This window comes from Ahaetulla prasina, chromosome 3 (assembly GCF_028640845.1).
Source record: "Ahaetulla prasina isolate Xishuangbanna chromosome 3, ASM2864084v1, whole genome shotgun sequence".
Taxonomy (NCBI): Eukaryota; Metazoa; Chordata; class Lepidosauria; order Squamata; family Colubridae; genus Ahaetulla; species Ahaetulla prasina.
In genome coordinates, this window is record NC_080541.1 from 68,933,358 (window position 1) to 68,941,296 (window position 7,939).

A 7,939-nucleotide genomic window follows, 5' to 3' on the forward strand; every position below is an offset into this window, starting at 1 on the left:
GCGTAAAAGTTTACTAGACCCAAAAACTAGACCCAAAAAACCCAAAACTAGGCCTGCAACTCTGTTTTGTTTTGGGGTGCTGGGGCCTTTCTGATTGCCCTAACCTTGCTCTCAGTGGGATGGATACCCTCCCTGTCTATCTGATAGCCCAGGAATTCTACGGATCCTACCCCGATCTGGCATTTGTTTAATTTGACTTTTAGCCCGGCGGACTCAGTCGCACCCCAAGTTCTTCCATATTGTCGGCTGATACCAGTACGTCATCAAAGTACGGTACCACCCCGGGGAGCCCCTGCAGAAGCCGCTCCATTAAATTTTGAAATAACCCTGGTGCCACACTGACCCCAAATTGTAACCTGGTGCATTTGAAAGCACCCCTGTGCGTTACGATTGTTTGTGCTTCGGCCGTGCTGCTATCTACGGGTAACTGCTGATAGGCTTGGGCCAAATCTAGTTTGGCAAAAACCTGCCCCTGCCCTAACGAGTGTAGCAAGTGTTGCACCACTGGGACGGGGTAAGCGCTCTTTTGCAAAGCTTTGTTTAGCGTCGCCTTGTAATCGGCGCAAATCCTGACCAACCCGTCTGGTTTCACTGGGGTGACTATCGGCGTCTCCCACTTCGCATGGTCGACTGGCACTAGTATCCCCTGGCTTACTAGTTTGTCCAGTTCCCGGTCAATCTTGGGCTTCAGGGTGAAGGGAACCCTCCTAGCCTTTAAACGGATAGGGGCAACCTGAGGGTCTAGGTTGAAGGAGATAGGGGTCCCCTTGTACTTGCCCAGGCAGTCTTTGAAAACGTCCTCGAACTCCTTCATGAGTTCGCCCTGAGGTTGACTTCATTTCGGAAGACTCCGGTCACTCCCATGCCCAATGCCCGGAACCAGTCTAGTCCCAACAAACTCGGCAGAGTCCCATCGACGATGGTGATGGGCAGAGTTTTTTCGAACTGTCCATACTTGACGTGGACGGTCGTCGCCCCTCGAACAGGGATCCTGTTCCCTTGATAGTCCTGCACTCGTAGTTTCTGTGGCCGCAGTTTGCGTTTCGCGATAGCCGGCAAGTTTTTTTCTAAGTTGCTCCAGGACATGATCGTAATTGAAGATCCAGTGTCCACTTCCATTCGGCACGGCACTCCTTCGATGAGTGTTTTAATAAAGATTTTTTTTTCTAGGCGCGTTGATGCCTGGCCCACTCTCACGGCGGTCTGATTCAACTTCGCGCCTTTTTTACATTGACCAATCCCGGGCCGTTTCGCGGTTCCCGCGCTTTGATTGGTCGGTTTGAATTTTTGGCGGGAAGGTTGGGGCGCTCGGCAGGCTTTCGCGATGTGCCCTTTTTTTTCACATCGCCGACACGTGGCATCCTTAAATTTGCAATGCTGCCGTTGGTGTTGGCCCCCGCAACTCGCGCATTCGCCCCGGTCTTCCCTCTCCGGCCTCCCGGTGTGGAAGACTTCTTCCTCTTCCGACTCGGCCTGGACTTCCTCGTTGTGGACCGGGGTTGTTTTCGCTGCCGCCCCTGGCGCGACCGGCTTTTGTAGTGTTTCTGCCGCTTGGGTAGACATCTCGTGAGCCCTTGCCTCGTCCAGGGCGATTGCGAGCGTTAGGTTGCTTCTGGACAGCAGCCGCCGTCGCAAACGGATGTCCCTGACCCCGCAAATTAGCTGATCGAGCAACACGTCTTCCAAGTCCCGGTACTCACAATGGTTCGTGGCTTTCCTCAGTGCCGCCATGTACACACTGATGGACTCGCCCTCTTGCTGCATGCGCTGCCTTAATTCGAACCGTTGAACGAACTTGGAAGGCGTTGGTGCATAGTGGGCTTTCAAAACAGTCTGCAGAGTTTGCCACGGTACCGCCTGTACCGGCGTTGGCTCAGAAAGCGATTCCGCGGTGTCGAAAACCTCGGGAACGCAGTGACTTAGGAAATACGCCCGTTTCCTGTTGTCCGAGACTCCTTGGAGCTCGTTGGCTTCGAGGAAACACTCGAAGCGAGCCATGTATGACCCCCATTTTTCTTTGGCTGGGTCGAATGGCGCTGGCGGTGTATAGCTGGACATCGTTGCTAACTGCCCTTATTTTGCTGGGTTCGTTCCTGGTGCTCTTTTGCCCCGAGATCCCACCTTCGTCGCCAGTGTTAGATTCGGGCAATAACGAGCCAGGAGACCAGATGAGTAACAACAGCTCTTTAGTTTATAGTGAACCCAGCAGCCGCAACGGTAAAAAACCCCTCCTTATATACAGTTCAGCTGGAGGCTTCAGCCAATTAGCAACGTGCTATTTCCCGCTCTATTTTCCCTCCAAAACCCTTAAAGATACATTACAGTGACAAATAAATAAATAAAAATAAAATAATAAATAAATATACAATTCCTAATTTTGATTGGCATGTATGATCATAAATGTGCAATGTGCATCTATAATATATCCAGAGGTTATTCAAACAAGCTATACATATGTAACAGTTATAAAAATGATAACTATATAGAAATGGTCCAAATTTAATTATCAGTTTTTTAATGTATATTTAAACTTACGATGGTGCTGAATGGTGACCATGTGATGTCTTCACTTTATGAGGTTGGGATTTTTTAACAACAACAGCAACAACCTGGAAGAACTGGAACTGCTGTTGCTAAATGGCTTTATGACTATGAATTAGCAACAGAAATTCCAGTTCTAGTTGCCTTCATTAACTGAGGACTATCTGTAGTGTCCATTGTTATAAGTCATATTTCACAATACAAAGCAAGTAAAATTTTGCATATTAAGATCCATTTTTAATGAAATAGATTAAGGTAAAATACAGCTTTAAAATAGCAATAGTGGCCTAGATTCAAATGCACCTTATTTTGGCATGTACTTATATTCCTTGGCACCAAAATAGACAAGATGCTCACTTTGAACATGTTGATCCTGAAACAAAATTTTGAATAGTTTCTGCAAGAAAGGCATTTATAATGCAGCAGAGACTAAGGTCCTTTAAAATTGTACTAAATACCATATTTGTATTGATATACAGCCTAGCTTGTGTTGATTGGTTTACAGAATATGCATCTTGATTCTTTGGTGTATGAAGCAAAAAATTGTAATCATGCTTTATTGTAAATCATATTTGAATTCTAATATGCATAAGTGGTTTAATTTAAAGGCTTTATAATAGGTAAAGTGGGAATAATTTTTCAGAATATTCTGCATGGAAATGTAATCTTATACATGTGTACTTTGAATAAGAATTACTGAGTTGAAAAGGATTTATATCCCAAGACAAGTTTACAGACTTTTACAGTTATAGAGAACATAGTGTTTGGACAAAAAAAGCTGAGTTATAGCTCTTCCCAAACATGTTAAGTTTCCCCTAAAGATAGATTTTAATACGAAGTAATATCTGCACATATAATTGTACTGTACCTTATATTAAAATTTGAGGTAACTTCATTGTACTGTATCGGGGATATTGACCAATGCCTGTTTTCTCCATCCTAGCATTTTATAGAAGCATTAGATTTGCAACTTCCAGAATTCCCGCTCAGCATGTCAATTAGCTAGCTAGCTAATTTATTTCTTTATTCTCATTTATATCCTGTCTTTTAGCTCACTCTTTTCCTGATTCCACTCAACCTCGTCTCTCTCTGGGGATGAATGTGTGTATACACTACAGCAGATTTACTGTATTCCATACATGTATATAGCAGATCTCAAAATTGTATTCTGTATATATTGTCCTAAGATTTAATATGTGGATTGTGCAATTTACAAAATCTTAAATAATATACTAAGATGTGAATGAATTGTAGTGAAACCACAAGAAAGCAAAACATAAAACAGTGATAATGTCAAAAAAAGGCAGTGTCAGTGATAATAGAAACATTTTGTCATGAGTCCTATGGGAATATGACATAGAAATGTAGCAAATAAATACTGCCATTGTTAAATTAATATCTTCAATATGATTAAAAAGATCCATAAAAGAATCTCAGAATTTTAGCATTTTTAGTTCAAGGATAGCCATTCTGAAATAGATGATGAATATTAAATTATTATTATTATCTCTTTTATTCATTAAACATGAAACTCAGTCAACTGATCATTTTTAAATGTGTCACAAATACCATTGACTGGTGCTAATGGTTGATATGGGTTGCTGCCAGTGTCCTAGGTATGAACCAAATATCTTCTTAAAATATATGATGTTCTGAGTAGTGCAGTTTCTTGCAGTTCTGCTGGTGTTATGGCAGGAAGCTGCAATTTCTTGATGTGTTTTGTAAAATTCTTGGACGTGGTACCAAGTGCCCCAATGGGTGTCACAGTTACATGTTTCATCCATAGCCGTGTAGTTTTGATGGGCAGGTCACAATATTTTGTGATTTTTTTTCCAGTTCTTTTTCTTTGACTCTAGCATCTCCTGGTACAGCGATATCAATAAACTGCACACTTTGGCCCTCGACAGCCTTGATATCTGGCATGTTGAGTTCCAAATGACGATCCATCTGTATTTGAAAGTATCCGCTTTCTGGGTGTTTTTCCTTCCACAGTTGCATCATTCTTTTTTGAAATCTCCTGGCTGTTGGTTCTGGCTGGTAGTAACATTTGATGATTTCTCGATTTTCTTCGGTTGTTCTAGTTTTGCACTTTTGTCCCAGTTGCTTTATAGTTGCATGTCCTGGTTCCCCAGCAGCAGCAGCTGAGCCCTGTAGCCCATTTTTCGACAGATGTCCAGGAGCCATAGCATCTGATGCAGTCCTTGTTGACCCAGGCGACAACCAAACTAGTATGGAATTTTGTTGATTTCTTCTCATCATTGGTGATGGTAGGTGCTTGGGTTGGTTCACGGTGGCTAAACCACTACCGATCTGAAGACTGGCAATCCCATTACCATAGGGACCACACCCGATAGCCGTCCAGGCCCAGTCACAGGTTGTTGTTATTGTTGTAGTTATTATCATCATCATCATTTAGTTTAATAATAGAGACCTTCCAATCAGATATAGCAGATCATTTCAATGACATGATTTTAAGTCAGTTATATATTAAATTCTGATCTGAAGATGGTCATTCTTAAAGTAAATAGTTTCCGTAATAATAATAGTTGAATGAGCCAAAGGTATGTCCTTAGCAACAGGTAATCTTAGCCTTCCATATATCCTGTTCAGGTAACTCTGAATCTTCCTCTGGAAAAGAATAGTTCAAAAAAGATACAACTCTTAAGAGATATTCCAAAAAGTATTTTGGCTCTTATGAATCACCCATATGGTTGGGCTCATCAAGCTGCTTTTGAATGTTCCTCTAAATTTTCTGATAGAGGTATTTTCCACAGAATCTCTTAAAAGTTATGAATCCAAATACAAAAACAGAAATGAATTATAAGGACACTTTGCCTGCTATAATGCTGATCTCTTGTCGTAGAAATTTAAAAGCATACAGTGATTCCAGAGGTCATCCTGATTCTGCAAGTTTTAAGCAGATGAACAGAAGTCATAGTAGTTAATATCACTGCCAAACAAATCTCCTGCATTGTATTTGTAACATTTTTAAAACATTCACGTGGAATTGAAAAGCTGGCATAACACACAAAGAGAAATTGATTTGCTATAAGCCAGAAGTGATATTGAACCCTCTTCTGGTCTGTATCACATGCAGCGAAATGGTCCCAACTTGGTTTATGACAGATAACTGCTGTTGAAGGTCTCAAAATCCCCCCTCTATGGATTCAGTTCTCTACTATTCCAAATCAGTAATAAAATACCCTTTGCTAAACTCAGAAGGAATGTTAAGAGACTGGGTTTTTTAAAAAAATCCAGACATTTTCTTAATATTACAGTTGAAATTCACAATTATTTCCCCTATTTGCCCCTATCTAGGAAGTTCATGTTTCAAATGTAGTATGTTCCAAAATGCTAGAAAAATAATAAGAAGAAATGTTGTATAAAGAATAGATTTCAGGAGATATGACCTTTTTCCATACTTGTATAGACTCTGCAGTGGAATCTTAATATAATCATGTTTCAAATTGAATTTGGTAATTAGTTTTTAAGTTTAAAGTCTGTAAATTTATTCATGAGAACTCCATTCAATTTAGTCGCCCTTTATTTTGAGTAGGGTTATGCTGGAGGGCATGTATTACTTTTACTGTGCTATGCTTTTCTGTATTGTACTGTATCTAAATACCATGCTTTGCCCTATTGATGAAAACTTATCTGATTAAATGTAGAGTTTATTGGACGAATGTCAATATCTGCTGCTGAGATATTTAAGAATAAGATGACCAATAAATTTCAAAATGTGGAGGGAGGCAGTCAGTGCACTACAATAATTGAAAACTTGGGCACATCTCCAAACAATGTCAGGTGGAATGCACTTGTTCCATTAATCCTAGAAAAACAGACTTTCGATGCTATCTCAAATATCTTTAAAAAGGCGAGTATGTGGTAGATTTGGTTACTTTATTCAATTCAATTATTAAATAAAACAGAAATTGCCTCACTTTCTGCCATGATAATTAGAAAATGTGTGTGTGTGTGTGTGTGTGTGTGTGTGTGTGTGTGTGTGAGAGAGAGAGAGAGAGAGAGAGAGAGAGAGAGAGAGAGAGAGAGAGAGAGCCTTCATCCATTAGTCTTTCCCCCCCAGCTTAATAAAAAGGCTGTTGGAAAATACAGTGCCTGAAGACCTGGAAAAGGTACTACACTTTATATTTTCTGCTAGGGTTCCCCTATTAGGGCCTACATACTGTTTTAAAGAATAGTTCAGTCATCATTACTTTACGTTTCCTGGAAGAAGGATGATATTTAAAGAATACTGCTTATTAGGTAGGCAGACTTATTTTAAGTAGCAAAGGACTGTTCAGTTTTCAGCAATGCTTTGTCATTAGCTCTCTTGGACCACCCATTGGTCTATTCTAAAAAGACAACTCTTGAAAAGATCCCTGGATTTTTGCAGTTGAACCGAAACATCAAACATGGTAAGAACTTCCATTATTTCAGTGGATATTGCTGCTCAATTCGCAAGGTACAATGTCATATATCACCTAACTCCAAGATACGTCGTATTTCATTCAGAGCAGAAAAAGGAACAGTTCATTTATGGTTTAATGTGTTAAATAGATAAACTATATAAGAAGTTTGGAAAAACACCTCACGTACTGTACAACAATATGCTGCAGCATTGGGAGAGTGCAAGATGGGGGAAGAATGCTGAAAATCATGTTTCCTCGTCAAACACATCCACCCTTCATTATGAACATGCATGAACAATAAGGGCAGAACTTGTTGTGCAACACTTCTTTCCATTGGAGATTGCAAAAAAAAGGCTATAAGGTTCAGGCCTCTGTCCATCTGTCAGTGGGATAACCCACCGAAACTGAAATTAAATGCAATCAAATGGGGAGAGGGAAGAGAAAGTAGCCAAAAGAAATATTATTCAAGAAATAATTCTTTTCTAAGCCCCTTAGAGTAGGCTGCTCTAAAGCAGAAATTTCATTAAAGAAAAAATGCCCAAAGCAATACTCAACACGCTTTCCTGAACTTATTATTCTTTCCAACCTAATGGAAAGTTGGAAAGAAATTTGTGTGATGACGTTCAGAATTTTGTCTGTCAGTCTGCTTCTGGCAGTAGGATAACTCTGAAAACTACAGGATAAAGGCAAAATGAAGAGAGAACAGAAATGCACAGAGCAATGCGATACGCAGCAGAAAAAAAAATGCAGTCCTGGTAAAATAGTTGGGGGGAAAAATCTAGAAGTCAGGCTCTATGCGCTTTTTTTCTTTCTTTATATTGACTTTGTAGTATCTAAAATATACGGTACACACGATATTCCTTACATATTATACTCTTTAAACAACTTCTGGAGCAAAGGGCAGGTTTTTAGTCATTTAATTCACATGAAATTGAACAGTAGAGATAGGAATCACAACAGGAGAAAAAGCAGTTAAAAAACCAATTAGA